Below are 18,555 nucleotides of genomic sequence, written 5' to 3'. Positions count from 1 at the left end.
GTATCTCTGCGTGTGTACGCATGCACGCATGCACATAAAGACGTTCTATAATTTTTAAATAGGTGTAAAAATATTTTACTTTTACTATTTCAGACATGTCAAAAGCAGAACAAGACTGACTCTATCTAGATAAGTTAAAAAAAAAAAAAAAAAAAACTGAGGCCCCAGAAAAAACAAACTGCTAATAGTGCTAACTAGAAAATGAATGATTTTGAGTTCATGTATCAGAGGCTGATTCAAATGAGGTTGACTGACATTATATTTCTATTGGACAATGTTGTGTTAAATGGCAGCTAAATGAGCTTTTTCAGAGCTTCATGAGTCCTCCTTCAATTCCCTTTGTCTTATACTCAGGAAGTAAGTCTTTTCCCAGAGTGTTTCTTATACTGGAAAGCAGTGCACACACCAGGCAACATGAAACACGTAATAATCCTAAGAAGTGACTAGGAGGGAAATCTCCTACGTTTCCTAAAATTCAAATTGTACTATGAATCTTAACAAGAAAAACTGAGATGAGTACATTTTGAGATTCTCTTGGGGGTTAGGACTATCTTAAGTAACTAGGGAAAAGCTTCAGGCAATAACAAAGTGTAATATTTTAGGAGCTTAGAACTTCCAGCTGAAAACTGCTTCTGTTTATGGCCCTTTCAAAGACAGTAAGTAGAAAAGTAGACCAGGAAGCCATGCAAGCACAAGTATGGTTTAGCAGAGCCAACCCTGATTATGCTGGAAAAAAATACCTAGGCAAAGAAGAAGTCAAGAACATCCCAGAATTGAGTTCAGAAAGGTTCGAAGAGAACCATTTTACCCCCACTATGAAGGAATAAACCTAGGACCTAACAAAGAAACTATTTCTTTAAGAATGAGGGGCATCTGAAGAAAACACAAAAATTAAGAACACTGTCTTAATTTTTTTCTCACCGTTTAAAATACCAGAAAATGCTAACTAATCTACACTAACAAAAAAACAGATCAGTGACTGCCTGGGGCTGACTCTTCTTAGGCTGATGGAAATGTCTTGATTGTGGTAATGGTTTCATGTATACACTTGTCAAAACTTATCAAATGAAACTCTTTAAATGGTTGTAGTTTACTGTACATATTATACCTCAATAAAGCTGAATGAAAATAAATAGGAAACAAACAAACTAAAAAAGCAATCACCATTTGCCCTGTGGCAGTCACAATGTAGCTGCCATTCCCTGTGCATGTGGGAATTTGGTCATGGCAGTTTATATCACCATAATTTTTACTGAATTCTGTGTACTTTTGGTACACACATGTCGAGTCTACTTCCCAATTTTAAATGTCCCCTAAAAGACTACACTATGATTCAGCATTGAAACAAAAAATTATGCTTGCAAAAAAGCACAGAAAAGCAGCAATGGGGAATAAGTTTGACATTCGTGAAGCAAGTATTTGTGCTTAGAAGAATGACCACAATTCCGCTTTTTTTTTTTTTTAAAGAAGACAACATCCAAGTACTAATAATGTATTGTATCATACTTTAAGCCAGCATTTTCTTCCTTAGTGATAAATAAAATAACAATTTGTCTTAAAATTGATCATGTGGTAGATAGCATTCTAAGATGGCCTCCAAGATTCTAACACCTTGGTGTACACATCTTCTCAAAGTTATTCAACCAAATATTAATCTAAATGCTGTTGTGAAGGGATTTTACAGATGTAGTTAAAATCTCTAATCAGTTGACTTTAAATTACTGAGATTATTGTAGTAGGCCTGACCTAAAGAGATCAGTTCTTAAAAGAATGCAGAGTGTCTCCTATTGTCCTTAAAGTAGCAAACCACCATGTTGTGAACTGCCCATAGGGAAGACCACACGGCAAGAACTCAAAGTGGCCTCTAGAAGCCTCTAGGCGACTGAGTGGTCCAAGACAGAGAGCCAGCAAGAAAACAGGGATGCCATTCCTACAAACGCAAAGAACTGAATTCTGCAAACCACCAGTGAGCCTAGAAGAGAACCATGAGCCTCAGATAAGATCACAGCTCTGGATGACACCTTGATTTCACTCTGGTAAGACCCTGAGGACAGGACCCAGCTAAACCATGGCTAGACTCCTGACCAACAGAAAGTGTGAGATAAACTGCTAAAGTTGTGGTAATCTGCAATGCAGCAATGGAAAACTAACACAGATGCCTTCTTAGATTTGAGGAAATATGGTTTATATTATTTCTCTTAAACGTTCTAATCTGCTCTATCATCAGAACCATTTCTTACATACTTCACATTATTATGAGTGTTATTACTCAATTTCACAAATCAGTAGGATGAAGTGATACCACTCTCAAAACTTTACAGGCAAAAAAAAAAAACACTTTATAACATCTAAGAATTTATTTCCTCCATCAACTGGGCACACAAATTTAGTATATTTGCTTCTGTCTTTCTAAAGCAGTGACATACCAAAAATAAATAAGCAAATATCTCAGTCCTTATCCATTTCTAAGGGAATGAAAGTAAAGATGAATGTGTGATAAGAAAAGCTAATTTTTAGATCTAGCAAGGCCATATCATTTGGGACAACCAGTTTCTAAGACCTCAGGGAACTCAGGTATTAAAAAAAAAAAAAAAGACTAAGAGAAATCTGAATAAAGTCTGGAATCTAATTACTAGAAGAAAAATATACATACAAAAATGGATAATAACACTTGCTCTGCCAACCTTATGTAGCATACAATTAAATGCCACTGAAAACAGCCTGCACTTCTATAGATCTTATTGTGTGCCAGGCACTGTTCTCTAAATAATATATAAGAAATAAATGTAGAGACGATAAATGTAGTACAGAATAGTGATTACGATCCCAGGCTGTAGAACCAGACTGGCTGGATACAATCCCAGGTCCACTACTAACTAAAGGTGAGATCTTGAGCATGTTTTACTTCTCTGGGCCAAATTTTCAACTAAAAAATAGGAACATTAACAATACTTACCTGACAGGGTTACAGTGAGGACTGAATGAGTTAATATATACAAAGGACATAGAAGAGTGCCTGGCACATATTAAGCACTCAAATGATGACATCAATATTATTTTTATAATAATATCATATTAACAGTTACCTCTAACAAAGGCAAACTGTGTATTTGCTGAGGAACCTGCTGGACTGTCCCCCTGGGTGGCTTTTAGTTTTATTTAATTGTATGAATCTGCCAGGGCACAGTTAAAAATTATTACTGTATTTTTTAACCTTAATGATATGTTTACGGGTTTGAGTATTATGTCTGTTCCTATGTTAAATACTAATTGAAACTTATATGGAAACATTCAAAACTGAAATTCTAGGGCTTTGCTATGCAAAATATAGTTTTGAGGGCCACCAAATCAGCATCACCTAGATGCTTGTTAGAAATGCACAATCCCGAAAGACACAGTGCATTTGGCCAATATAGTTTATGTTTCTTTTCCATGGGAGGGATAACATTTCAGGCTTTTTTCTTCTTCTCTTAATACTCATTACTTCCTTTTCTGTGCCTTTAAGGCTCCTGGATGCTATTCAGTCTTTTCACAGCAGATGAAATGCTATTTTTCAGGATATTTTAAGTTGAAAATAACATTATTTAGGCCATAGAAGCCTTTCAAAAATATTATTTTATGCAAATACTAAAATGCAATATTCAAATTCAAATAAATATTGGTTTACAGCTAATGTTGTTGCTTTATAACCAAAAAATGGCACAAGCCACCAAGAAGTGGGATTAGGTCACAACTGCAACATGAAAAACTGATGCCTACGACTGGGTACTGCTAATTAAGGTTACAAATTCAAGGTCTTAATCTTTATATGCAAGTACTTGAACTTTTGAAATAACTGATTTGATATCACCTCATTAGTATAATACAGTGGTTCTCAAAGTTTGGTCCCTCGATCAACAGTATCACTTGTGAAACTGTAAGAATTATTACATTTTGGGGTCTCACCCCAGACCTACTGAATCAAATACTAGGTTTGTGGACCAGCAATTTATGGTTTAGCAAGGTTTCCAGGTGATCCTGATGCATGCTAAATTTCGGGAACTACTAGAATAGTGGTTCTGGTATAGTAAGTTTATACTAAGTTTTCCATCACTAGATTGAATGCAATTCCACCTGATCGAGTTTGAAAATGTATGAATGCTGGAAACAGGACACTAAAATACTGAAACCCAACCTTTACGCCTGGAGACAAGTGCACCTATGACCAAGCCCGTGAATTACAAAGAAATTATGTTATTTACGGCTGATGTAGTTCAAAGTTATTGCACATTTACTTGATTGTCTACTCTGTATGGTTGCAGGATTAGTTATAAACTTTGTATAACCTTAAACTTTTTACAAAACTACATTTTTTTATAAGTATGCAAGCTTGCAAGGTGAAAATAAAACTTGTTTGCCTGGAAGAAAAAAAGAAAGGCAACCTGTGGTAGATAACGTGAAAGCACTAACAAGGCTAAGACTTAGAATCCTAAAATCTTGACGTGATTATCTGATTCCCTGTACCCCAACCCTAAATTCTTATTTACCAGAGCTCAATTTCATTCAGGCATCTTTAGTCTTTAATATAACATCATTCAGCACACTGCTCTTAGTGTTTGCATGTAACTTTCGATAAAATCTTACAAAAGCACTGAATTATAATTCTGAAAGGAGCAAATTTCAAATGCATATAACTATGATTACAAATACAGTATTAAAACACAACCAAGAGGAAAGAGAAAATCTTTCAAGAAACTTTTTTAAGACCAATATCCAGGTTTAGCTCTTTTTAAGGTAACAAAATAAAATTTAGAACTATTTAAATCTCCTAATGAATAAAAATAATAGTGCACAGATGTCAAAACTATGTTCTCACTTTATTTATTAAATGTACAACACCTATAAGTAAACTAGCTGTGTAAAAAATAGTCCAGTACAAAGTATGGGAAGGAAGGAAAAAGTAATTTTTTTTAATGACAAACACCGTCTGAGCAAACGTACTCCACAGATATCCACTGACTTAAATAATTTATATCTTAGAGACTAGCAAGTGTCAATTATCAAATTTTCTGCTATACCTTCCAAGCATAACAAATCATAGGTTTTCAAGTCCTAAATAATATAATTCTGAGGCTTATCCCCTAAACAAGAATCTCTTTCAAAAGATTTAACTCTAACTACAAAACACATTTTACATATAGAAAAAAAATTATTTATAAAAATCACTTTGCTTCATGATCTTTTAGATTTTACCTAGAAAGTTTTCTTCTACTGCTAAAGATGTATCTGGGACACCTGTCCTGATGTTGATACCAAGAGCAAGACTAAATTTAATAAAAAATGCAGGTTAGTGTAAGTTAGTTAAATCACACGTTTAAATTTCATAATTATTTTGTATAAGGACATAAACTTGGGAATTGCTTCTCCATGAGTCTGTTAATCTTCTTCCTTCTAATATCTGTACAGGATGAAATCCTATTATTTTCCCCTCCTACCTCAGTACTACCACTTTCAATACAAAACTCCTCCACTGAAACTTAGGAGGCAGCAGCACAGTCATTAAAACATAGACCACAGAGTCAATGGATCTGGATTTGAATCTCAGGTCTGCGCGTTCAAATTCCTAGCTATATGCTCTTAGAAAATTCTGTGAATCTGTTTCTTCTGCCATAAAACAGGCTTATTAGTACGTATTTCATAGGCACTGCTGTGAAGAATGAATTTAAAAAGCATGTAAAATTCCTTAACACAGTGCCTGACATATATCAAACATTCAATAAGTGATAACTATGATAATCAAAACAATGACTGTCAACAGAAAGAGAAAGACAAATACCACATGATATCACTTATATGTGGAATCTAAAACAGGACACAAATGAACTTATCTACAAAAGAGAAACAGACTCACAGACATAGAGAACAGACTTGTGGTTGTCACGGGGCGATGTGGGAGGGGGTGGAGGAGGGATAGATTGGGAGTTTGGGATTAGCAGATGTAAACTATTGTATATAGAATGGATAAGCAACAAGGCCCTACTGTACAGCACAGGGAACTATATTCAATATCCTGTGATAAACCATAATGGAAAAGAATATGAAAAAGAATGCATATATATGTATAAATGAATCACTCTGCTATACAGTAGAAATTAACACACATTGTAAAACAACTATACTTCAACAAAATCAACTTAAAAAACGATGACTTGTCAAATTATTAATTGATTTTATCAAATTATCAAACCTATATTCTTATCCTCTAGATTCACAACCCTCTCCTAGCTAATGCTTTATAAATAGCTGGGGGCAGCTCTGAGGTAAAAAGCAGTCATTATCAAGAAAAAGAGACCTAAGTAGGCAACTTCCTCACCCTCCTTTTCTCCCATGCTTCACTAGCCTCAGTCATTATCCATACTTGAGAGTAAATACATACTCACTCAGTTTGGGCCCAAATGTAAAGGAGATCAAAAGCCTTATTTAACACTTGTACTTAATGACAGCTCATCTATAATGTAAGACTGATACCACACGTTCATCTTTCCAACAAGCTCAACACTAGAATGGACACACAGGTGAAAAAGAAATCAACCAAAAACATCTTTCAGGAAGTACCTGCTGGATCAAGTCTCATTAAACGAGTCAAGGAAAGAAAGGTCGACTTAATGCATCACATGCACCAAGTATCTAGGCTGTTTTACTTCTAGGATACACTTTGTAGAAATGAAGAAAAAAGGTCACATGAAATATCTATCAACTTTTGCAACTGGCCTCTAATTCATTCAATAAATACTCACTGAACACTAAGCACTCACTTGGAAACAAAGGTGACAAGATAATATCCTTTTCTTGTAGAGCCTATTAAAAAATCTTTCCAGTTTGTTTTTCTCTCTTCCATTCATTTGTTAACTTAATATATGCCTACTATGTGGCAGCAAATATTAGGCATTTGGCAGAAGGAGATATTTACTGAAAAGATGAATAAGATAGAATGCTTGTTCTCAAAAACTTGACAGACCAGTAAAAGAGAAAAATACAAATAACTATGTTAAGTGCTGTAAAAGTCACATAGATACTGTGGGTAACCAGAAGAAAGAACTAACTCTACTCACATTAACCAGGACAGGCTTCCTAGAGGAGATGATATTTAAGTACAGTCTTAAGAGATAAATGTTTCACAGATGAAAGGGAAATAATACTCCAGGCAGAGGAAATAGCAAGGTACAGAGACATACATAAAAGCATATACATACACACACACACACAAATATGCATATGTTGCATACAAATGGATATATAGTCAGTTTTTAGATACAAGTGAAGGATGTCAGTATTTATACAGAATCTAACTGGCAAAGTACCTTATACTACAAAGATAAGCAAATGAGAAACAGCTTAACGATAAAGCAAGGTTTCCTAATCTTGGCACCATTGACCTTTTGAACCAGATAATCCCTCGTTGTGGGGTGCTGTCCTGTGTACAATGATTATACCTGGCCTCTCCCCACAAAATACTAGTAGCACCCTCACACATACCTCTCCCCCAGCTGTGACCATCAAAAACATCTCTGGATATTGCCAAATGTTCCCTGAGGCTACTGCTATATGCCAGGCAATGTTCTGTGCTTCTCATTTATTCTCATTTAATCTAACAACATAGTATCCATGAGGTAGTTATTATTTTCCCCATCTTACAAAAAAAGAAACTGAGGCCAAGAGTTAAACAACCTGCCAAAAGTCACACAACCAGCCCGAACTGAACCCACACAACGGGGATTCAATCCCTACTCTAAGCACGGTTCTGTTGTCTCTTATTCATGCCTCAGCTTTTTTCATTAGATACTTGGAAAGTTAATATTTTGAATCTTATCTGGAAGTAAAAACTAAAATTATCCACACAAGTGGAAGTTAAATTAAAAGACTCCCAACCTCAATTCAGGATAAATTAACAAGTATTTTTTTAAGCACTGACTGTATGCATGCCCCGTACAAACTTTGGGAACTAGAGTGGTTCAAAGAAAAGAAAACTACGTTTATTAAGGATTTGGTATTATCTTTTCCATACATTCTCTCTCTGAAATCTCACAACATCCCTGTGAGGTAGGTATTATCTTTTTTTCAAGTGAGGAAGCTAAGGCTCAGAATAGAAAAGTAGTCCCTGACCTAATAAGGCTTACAATTTAATTGAAGATAAAGAACAGTATTTTTTTAAAAAGACAGAATAAGAAAGTTAAATATCTCCGTTAACAACACATAGAAGGTGAGAAGTTAAAAAAGAGCAGAAGGAAAGTATATAGTTAGATTAGTCAGGGAATACTTCTGAAAAGAGGTTTCTATTAATCCCTTTTGGAAATGAAATGGATAAGCAAAACATGATAAGCTGGGGAGGAGCAACACTTCTGTAAACAATGTGAAACAGAAGTATGAGGACTGAAAGGAAAGATTTGTGATAGCCAACTTAAACAGTAAGCCAAGGAAATGATGGAGTAATAAGTCTGTCTTAAAATTAAGATCGCCCAATAGCTGGAGACAATGACACTAGTTGTGTGCTTTTAGGGTGTTCCTGCCACAAACACTCTCAAGCACAGCAACAGGAATGAATGCAAAAGACCTAAAGGTGAAGACTGGTAGGGTTGATTAATGGAGGCTTAGACATATGAGTCAAACACCAAATTTCATAAGAAGAGTGATGGGTCATCTACTTTGCTTTATGTATTCTGTCTCCTTCAGCCAAAATGTAAGTTTCAAGAGGGCAGGGATTATAATGTTCTGTTCACTTAGATCAATGCCTGGCACAGTAAGTGTTCAGTAAATATCTGCTGCTGAATAAAGGCACTATTCAAAATAGTGACATATTCAGAAACAAAGGTTACAAAGACCTTCAGCAACCATAAAAAAATAACAATAATATTGTAATATTTATTATTATTACAACAACTAACATTTATTGAGCACTAACTCTGAGCCAGACACTGTGATCCATTATCTCAATCCCCTTAGCTACCTTTTTAGAGAGGCAGGTACTATTATTATCATCCCAGTTTTACAGGTTCACACACAGAATAAACAACTTGACCAAGGTCACAAAGCAGCACAGCTGGAACCTGGGTCTATCAACTCCAAGGCTTGCCTCTCAACTACTCTGTCACATACATAGAATTACAAGTATCCTTCTAAGGCAAAGCTAGGGAAATGTGGCCAATGAGGAAAGACAACAAACCAAAACCAAAACGAAACTCCAATGTAGTCAAAAGCCGTATGTCCGCCCCCTCTCCTAGCAGGTACTGTGGATTTTTTCCCACCCTAGAATACACTGATTATCCCATACAGATTAAAACTTCAATGGTTTAAAGAATCCAGATGTTGAAAAACTAGGAGCTAGAGTCAATCATCTAATCAACATTTCAAAGGGTGGTAGATAACGAGTGGTAACACCCCGTGTCCACAACCCAAAGAAATAACAGGGTGTGACCTCTGACTAAGGCTGACCTCAAAATTTCCTGACCCATTCTCCCCGAATCTGCCACTTCCCTCCCTCCTTCGATCTGCGTCTCTCCCCTCCTCTATACATCCCATCTCTCCTCTCCTACTAAAAGGCCTTTACAAAAACTTGGAAAACTTGTTTCCTACTCTCAATTTCTAATCTAGTTAAAACTTTTATATTTCTCTAAGGAAAAAAAGTCTACCTGTGTAATACTCAGGTAGAAAAAAGGTTCCCTACTCGTTAGAGCAGCATTCCAAAAGTTATGTTAGCCAATGAAGAGACAACCAATCATGCAAAAGAAAGCTGATGACCAGCATATTTATTTATATAACCTGGTATTATAGACATAATAAACAAACAGGAAGAAATTAAACTCACTAGAGATTATGCTCTTCTCCCATCTATCCAGTAACCTATTCATAATTATAATTCTTTCTGAAAATCTCTAAAATGGAAAAAAGCTAACCCCAGAATTATAACTCCAATCACTACCAACAGAGAGAAATATTTAAAATACTGACTTTGTTTAAAAACTAGAATATCCATTAAATTAACTACTTAACCAGAGATCCACTAATATATAAGTCAATCTGATTTCTGCATTTACACCAAAATCTAAAGCAAATCTGCCTTAAAAGAAAAGTTAAAGAATGAGAACAAGAGTTGGCAAGACAAACAGTGCTAAGGAACATAGCTCAATCTTTTCTTTCTGCCTTTGGATTTTTTTCATACACTTATCTTAAATATACAGTTCTATTAAACAAACAAACTATGAAGGCATAGACGAATTGTTCTCAAAGTAGAAATACTTTCCAAATACAAAAAACTATCAAGAAGCATTTATTTCTTGAATTGGCCAATAGAACATTGATTATGCCAAGTTTGAAGGAAAAGTTATTTCTGAAAACTGATCCTGTATTTAATAAATATTAAGCATGAAAAGGGAATAGCCAACCCTCCCTCCCTCGCTCTCATCATTTTAGGAAAAGGAGAAAACTAAAAATTTAGTTAAAACAAAATCCTTCAATAAAATCCTTCAAATAAAATTCCTTCAATCTTAATTTGAGATGTAACGATACAAATAAAACTTATTAAACTTCACGGTTTCTTTTAAGTTTTTTATTCCCAGTGTTAAAGAGATGGATAGTTTAAAGACTGGATAATCCAATTACATCCTGGTATTTCTAAATGGACAATTTAAACCACAGTCATTTTCAGAGATAATAAATTATTCAAAAAAGAGTCCTTTCTGATCTAAGCACTATTGAAGTCTTTAGGGATGAATTCAAATTCCAGTTATGTTCAAATCAGTCTTTCTTTTCTATAAATAATAAGCACAGCAGTTCTGCCATTTCTTTACTTTTTAAGATTTTTTTAAAATAAAAACATTAATGAATGATACACTGTTTCAGAGGCTTTTGAAAACACGGCAGAATTACTTCAGTATTATTTGTCAAACTCAATGGCTGAATTTAAGTGTTCGGCAATATAAAGCCTGACTTTAGCCTTCTGTCTATGTCACACTTTAAAAGATCTTTAACTTAATAAGTTAACAGTGATGGGTCACCTTACTATATGCCAGGCACTGGAAGAGCTTTGCATATGTTTTACATTATCTCATTTAATCCTAACAACAACCCTGTGTAAGACATGTCCCCATCAACAGGTGATAAAGTCGACAGTAAAAGGATAAGTAGCTTGTCCCATGCCACAAAGCCAAGAAAGGTACTGCCTAACTAATGAGTCTTCTGCCTTCAGAGTATCAATGTATTTTATGAGGGAAACAAGAAATGAATTAGCAACTGTTGCTGGTTCCATGTATGCATATTTTCAACCATTAGATAGTTATAAATTACCCACCATTATTAGTGGGACAAGTCCTTCTCAGGATGTCATGCAAAGGTCTATTACTACCCCTTACACTACCCTGAAAAGCATGCCATCCTAAAAGTCTCATTAAGTTATATACATTCTTCCAAAAACAAGCAAGCAATCTGTCTTGACACTTCACATTTGGCCTAACATATATTGATGGGTTCAGTATCTTCTCCTATGGTGATCCTCTCAGAAGAAAGGCTAAGTGATATTAAAAATATTTTGTACCACTATCTTCTAATATTTCCTAAATTCCACAGCAGTCATGAAGGAGCATCTAGCATGATACATGTACACACACACAAACAGCACATGCTACCTCCTGCCTAAAGCCACCGAGATTTCCAGTAGCTAACCTCCAGCTGGAAAAAAAGGGCTGAGGTGAAACAGCAGAGCAACAGAAACTGCACAATATCTGACTGATCTACTAGCTATCCCTTAGATGAGGGGAAAGAGCAAAAAATAAGATACCAAACAATAACGTCTCTTGCCCATTTTTTTTATTATTTTCCAACTACCTGTATTGCAGGATAATACAACACAAACATAATATTTTCTTGGTTTTAGAGAAATCAATTGTTACTCAAAAATTTTTAAGGGAACATTTTAGAAAAAACTGTATACACTGGTTTGTCACTCAATATCCAGATCAAGTACAGATGTTCCCTCAAATATTTCACAATTCTGAAGGTAGAACAGGAGGAAATTTTAAATATACATGTGTGTAAAAGTATAATTATTAGAAAATATATATCCCATAGTGTTCAGGAAATTTCATGTAGATTTAGGAAACACACTCCAAACACAGTGTGAAAGGGAACATGCGACAGTATCAATGAGGTATCATAAAAAAGTAGCAAAAATCTAAAACTAAACTAAGGCATAAGACAGACTGGTTTGACACTCAGCGGGGAAAAGTCTCAAAGTAGAAATGTTTAACAGCAAGAGTTCATTATTTGAAAACAACTTTACTCGTCTGTAATGACAATTCAGCTACATTAAAATAAATAAATAAATGAAACCTAATACACCACTCTTTTCCCTGGTCCACTGGAAGTGTCACCAATACAGAATATTTCTATTTGGATAGAAGGTAGGAGATAGGAGATGGACATCTTGTGTCTTTTAAATTGCCACTCATCCTTAAGCTTGAAATAAAAGCAAGATTTTTTTAAAAAGCAAGGAAAGAATCCTCTCCTAATGAATAAAAAAGCAACTTTAGGGCTTCCCTGGTGGCGCAGGGGTTGAGAGTCCACCTGCCGATGCAGGGGACACGGGTTCGTGCCCCGGTCCAGGAAGATCCCACATGCCGCAGAGCGGCTGGGCCCGTGAGCCATGGCCGCTGAGCCTGCGCGTCTGGAGCCTGTGCTCCGCAACAGGAGCGGCCACAACAGTGAGAGGCCCGCGTACCACCAAAAAAAAAAGCAACTTTACAGTGACCTTCTTTCTAAAAGGTATACTAAAATTGTCAGGTCATGTAAAATTGTCAGACCTCTTTTTTAAAGGAAGAGGAATTGAAGTATCAATTATATATGTAGAAACATTATATAAAGTAAAAGCAGGTTTGAAACTAAAAAGTGGTCACTACTGCAAGAATAACCCCTTCCCCTGCCATAAACAGGGGACTCCTGAGATAAATAAGATTTATGAAACCAGGGTAAAAATATACCACCGTCCAATGCTGACATATGAAACAGATGTTTTGATATTAGCTGTGATGTAAAATTGCACAAAGTGAATTACCCTTTCTAAACAACACATCTGAGATTTATTTTTTGGGTGAATCTATTAACCCATGCTACATTTACCCTTAAGAACACAGCAAAACTTTTTAAAGTACAGAGTTAAATGATTTAAGTGATCTGGTAAGATATAATACTTGAAATTAACAAAACAAAAATTGTGGAGCCAATAATTCTACACAATGAATTTGGTCACTGCAAAAGATCAAAGCTTTAAGAAACAGAAGTACCAAACCTTAATGTTCTTATAGTTTGACAAATATTTTCATCTGATTCAAACAAACCATCAATACTTCTAATTTTACATGCAAAGTAAATGCTTTACAACTTATTTTCAGAACCTTTCAAGATTATACTCGCAAGTTTCTTCAAAGATACTTCTGGCCATGATACACGGCCAGTATATCACTATATGGTATCTTATATGGTATGGTATCTTTGAATAAGAAATACAAGTAGTCCTACTTTTTAGCTTCATCACTTTATAGATGGCATTGCCCCTGCTCCTCAGTCCATAGTTTTCATCACTGTGGAGGCAAAAGTACCTTGAACAGTAGACTCTGTGCTTTATGCAGAATCATTTTAAGACTGCCTCCAAGGAACACATCTCATTTAGAAAACAGAGACCAGCTAAAAGAGCCAGTCCCAGCTTCGTAGCGGAATGAAGCTCATTCTGCATGTTGGTGGACTTGGCAGTCAGTGTTCTATACCAGGGGTCCATAAACGACGAGCCAAACCCAACCTACCTCCTGTTTTTATGTATAAGGTTTTATTAGAACACATTCACATTCATTCACTTACATACTGTCTGTGGCGTTCAAGAGCACTTCAAGAGCAGAACTGCATTGTTGCGACACAGACCATATGGTCCACAAAATCTAAACTATTTACTATTCAATAACTGGCCTTTCACCAAAAAAAAAGTATGCCAACCCCTCCTCTACACAATGAGATGCCGGAGGCAACACAAGACTTCTCCAAAAACCATCTCCAAGTACACGAATTGGGCTGCTGCTAGCCTAGGTGTGGGCTTTGGGATCATCCGGTGATAAAACACACAAACACACACCCTCAAGGCTCTTTAATCATCCCATATCAGTCCCAAAGTTGCCAAGGCAGAGCACACGAGGTGATCACTCCCTACTACCAGGGTCCCACCTTCCCCACTTGCATTCACTAGTAAATCGTGCTAACCCCAAAAGGCTGCCCTTTAAAGTTCACTGAATCATGATTTCGCCTGCATAAAAACTGTTGTGGAAAATAGTGGGTGAGGAGAGAAGGCACTCATATGGCATATATTCCAGATCCTAGAACCACCATATATCTAGCTCCCTGTCTAAATAGCTGTGGCCCAGAAGGTCCTGCCATTTGAATTATCACTCTTAAGAAGAGGCCAAACAGGCTACTAAGAAGGTGAATTGGAACTAAGGAACACAAAAAAGTGTGGATATACGTATTCCCTACCTCACAATCCTTAATCCTTGTTAGTGTCAACACTAAATGCAAGTTTCACCACAAAAATTTTTAATTTTAATTTTTTAAAAAATCAGTCTTCCAATGTCCATAAATGCTTCGAAGACGTCTGAATTTTTTTAAGTGCCAAGTTGGTTTTTGTTTGTTTTTTAATAAAAAGATTTTTTTTTAAGGCATTTTCAGCACTGCTGTGCCAACACAGGGATATCCCCTCCATTGTATGGGACACAAAGACACACACCAACTGCGAGCAGGGGAAGCAGTGTTCTTTGCCAGCTATTTTTAGCCCCACTTCGTCATGTTAGACTCCAAACTTAGGATAATAATGAAAGGTAAACTTTAAAAACATGAATTTGATGAAACAGATCTGTCCTTTTATGTATAAGTTCCTTAACACTGAAATCTTATATATTCTTCTGAACAATCTCAAGGGACATATATACCTTACAAAAAGCTTGTTAGTATTTCAAAAATAATCATCTGCCCTAAGACTGAACTGGTGCCCATGTTTAAAGGTTGTTCCTCCTTTTTCAATTTCAACCCTTATTCACTTTTAAAACAGGAGAGTCTCATCCATTCTCCTCTTCCTGTATCTTTGCTAACTTTAACACATTCCCCTCCCCCCAAATACCCATTTTTCAGCTCTCTACTCTCCATCAGCACTATAGAGAAACCTTAGTACTTTTATAATGACTCCCAATTCTAAATTTTCAGCATATCACTCATTATTTTACTGTCTTAAGATTGCATTGGTATCCAACTTTAACCCTAAAATTTAATGTCCAAAGTCCACTGCCTCATTTCTGAATTACTTTTTATAAGAAACCACTAGCACCATACCAACATACTGGAAGCACCTTCTTTTTCACCCCTCCATCTGTACAGCTTTTCAATGACTGTAGTGTAAAAATGTTAGTTCTCTAGAAAAACAAAATCCTAATCCAGGTGTAATGCCTCTTGGCTTAAAATACGATTTCTTCTCAGTGGTCTAAAACTACCCTCTCAGAAACATTGTTCTCAGTTCATTCTCTGGGCTGTAAACATGTATCCACACAAACACAAATTGGCCCTAAGCCTACTCAACAATCTCCCTCTGTATTCCTATAAGCTAACGTCCTAATTACATTTGTCCCTCACCCCCTCCAATTCCAAAAGTCTTAAACACTATCTCCACCTGTTCTTTTCTTCCTAAAAAACACTTTCTCCTGATTCAGACACTCCAATAAGTTCTGTATAGTCCAACATCGACATTTCCCTAGTGAAAAATGTACAAATACATTTACATCTATAAGGTACCAAACAGTTGCTGACATACAGTGGTCGTAGATAAAAACTGGTCCATTCCTCCTTTTCTATAATTTCGTGCAATCTGTGTTTCACTGCCTCTGCCACCCATAAGCAAAAGCATCTCAAAGGCAGGGACCCACAAATGCTCTGTTGTTTCTTTGCTACCCAAATATACATTAAACATTACCATGATTTTTAACCAATCTATAGTCAAAACAATACAAGTCAAAGTTGTAAGCAACTTTGATGGAGTATAATCTACGCTCAAACTAGTTTGTTGGTCTGTCCTCTTTTCCTCCCCCAAAAAACAGCCTAGGCAAGACTAGATTTCTCTTCCTCCTATGTTTGTGAAGTATGGGATACATGACTTCCTCAAGGTCACAAAATAACAGATCTAGAGACATTTGTTTTTTTTGTTTTGTTTTGTTTTTGCGGTACGCGGGCCTCTCACTGTTGTGGCCTCTCCCGTTGCGGAGCACAGGCTCCGGACGCGCAGGCTCAGCGGCCATGGCTCACAGGCCCAGCCGCTCCGCAGCATGTGGGATCTTCCCAGACCGAGGCACAAACCCATGTCCCCCTGCATCAGCAGGCGGACTCTCAACCACTGTGCCACCAGGGCAGCCCGCGAAATTTGTTTTTGATTCCACATCTAACACTACATCCACTACTCAATATATATATATATATTTTGCGGTATGTGGGCCTCTCACTGCTGTGGCCTGTCCCACTGCGGAGCACATGCAGGCTCAGCGGCCATGGCTCACGGGCCCAGCCTCTCCGCAGCAGGTGAGATCTCCCCGGACCGGGGCACGAACCCGTGTTCCCTGCATCAGCAGGCGGACTCTCAACCACTGCGCCACCAGGGAAGCCCCACTACTCAATATTTTGATGCCAGTACTTATTTAAAGTAGAATCTAAGGTTCCTAACAAAAGCATAACAAGGAAAAGGCATATAAAGAAAAACAAAACAGCTGGTGAAGTTCCAGAGGAGGGCAAAGTGATCAAAAGGATGGAAGAAATTATTTTAAGACAATAAGTCAGTTAAGATGATAGTAAAGAGGAACAATCAAAATCTACAAACCAGGAAAAGATGAACTCCAGCTTGTTCTAGCAATTCTCAAAATACGAACTTGGGATGTGTCTTGAAACTTTATAAAGAGACAGGTTTGGGATAAATAAATGAACTGTTACATAATTCAGGGGCTAGTAAACTTGCAGAATTCATCTCTTCAAAAGAGAAAAAGTACAGGATGAAAAGTGTGTGAGAAAGTTTTAAATAAGTTTAATCAAGATCCTGAATGGAAAAGTTAGCATGGATAATCCCAGGCTTACATTCACTCCCATAAAGTTTCTCTCAGCAGTGGCTTCAGAGTGTAAGCTCACACAATTGTCTGGAGGGGCCATAATTCTTAGTACTGCCTATGTTCTGTTATATAAAATTCCACCCTATGCTTAACCCTAAGGTCTGTATAAACATATGAAATGTCAATTACTTTCCTGCACCTTAATTTGGCACTCTGAGGGGATACCTAAATTACAAATCAAAGATTTTACAGATTTCACCTTTAAAATAAAGGAAGAGGAAAAACATCATTCTTCAAAGAATTAAACATCAGAAGTTTCTCCTCATTTGATAGAGAAGCATGAGATAACTCAAATAAGCAAAGCTTCAAGTCATTCCAACAAACAAAAAACTGCTAGCAATTAGGACATATGCTACTCAAAAAAAAAAAAAAAGCATTTGGGTAAGGAAAAAATTTAATACCTTTTATAAACTGGTTAAAGTACTAAATGCTCTCCCCCAAATCAGTTGTGATCAAAAGACCTCAGAATTTCCTGAGTAACTGAAATGTTACAGTGTCTTCCTGATATGCAGGAACTGCACCCAGGAAATGAGAAGGTAAAAAAAATTCCTGTACCACTAGGTACTGAAATGAAATCTCTCAAGGAAGACTGGCAAAAAAGAAAGCAATTTTATTTTCAGGGGTTCCTACTTGAGAACCAAATAAGAGTTGCCCAGAGACAAAAACTACCGCGCTGTTTCCCACCGGGTGTACCAGGAAAATATGTATTACAGAGATGTCCCTTGTGCGCACATAGGCTCTGGCTTCCTCAATTTCCTTTTGCCAATTACTGGCCAGAAAGATACCAAGTGTCCACCCTGGAGAAAGACAGAACTCCTCGAAGAGAAACCTGTGGGCTTGCGTATCACACGTACAGAGCGCTAAAAGGTTACAAAACACTGGACTGCCGGATGCCTCTCCCCGCAGTGAGGACTAAGGTACCCCTCTCGTCTATACACTCCCAACACTCCTGGAAAACACCGGCAAAACTCCGGAGGACGCCCCAGCATCCTCCCCCTTTCTATCCCTCCATTCCCTTTCCCGGGGCCACTCACACTTTAGAGAAGAGCCGGGCGCTGAGAGAGTGGGGTGCTTCCCTTCCTCCTTGGGACTCAGGCGGCAGCTGCGGCAGGCTCCGGAGCGTTAGTGAGGAAGAAGCGGGGCTGGGATCGCTAAGCCGGCGGCCACCCGGGTCTCTTCCGCGCCGCCGGAGCAGACGAGGCGGCGGCCCCGCTCACCTCCTCTTTTCCTCTTCCTGGGTCTCTTCAGGCTGGGTCTTCTGCCCGTCCCGGGCAACTTCTCCCCAGACAGTCACGTTTGGGAGGCTCCGGATTTTGTTTTTTTGAAAAGTTTCTTCTGGGCGGAGGCTGCG

The 18,555-nt window shown here is 37.2% G+C and overlaps 1 pseudogene; it reads right to left on the bottom strand.

Annotated features, from left to right (window-relative positions):
• LOC112407987 (F-box/WD repeat-containing protein 7 pseudogene) overlaps positions 1 to 18,354 on the bottom strand; it is a 115,077-nt pseudogene extending 96,723 nt beyond the window's left edge.
• Positions 18,355 to 18,555: the final 201 nt, after the last annotated feature.

The sequence above is a fragment of the Neophocaena asiaeorientalis genome, unplaced genomic scaffold, assembly GCF_003031525.2.
Source record: "Neophocaena asiaeorientalis asiaeorientalis breed wild unplaced genomic scaffold, Neophocaena_asiaeorientalis_V1.1 scaffold238, whole genome shotgun sequence".
NCBI classification, from domain to species: domain Eukaryota; kingdom Metazoa; phylum Chordata; class Mammalia; order Artiodactyla; family Phocoenidae; genus Neophocaena; species Neophocaena asiaeorientalis.
The sequence above is the reverse complement of the archived record's forward strand: the minus strand, read 5'-3'. Positions and strand labels throughout refer to the sequence as shown.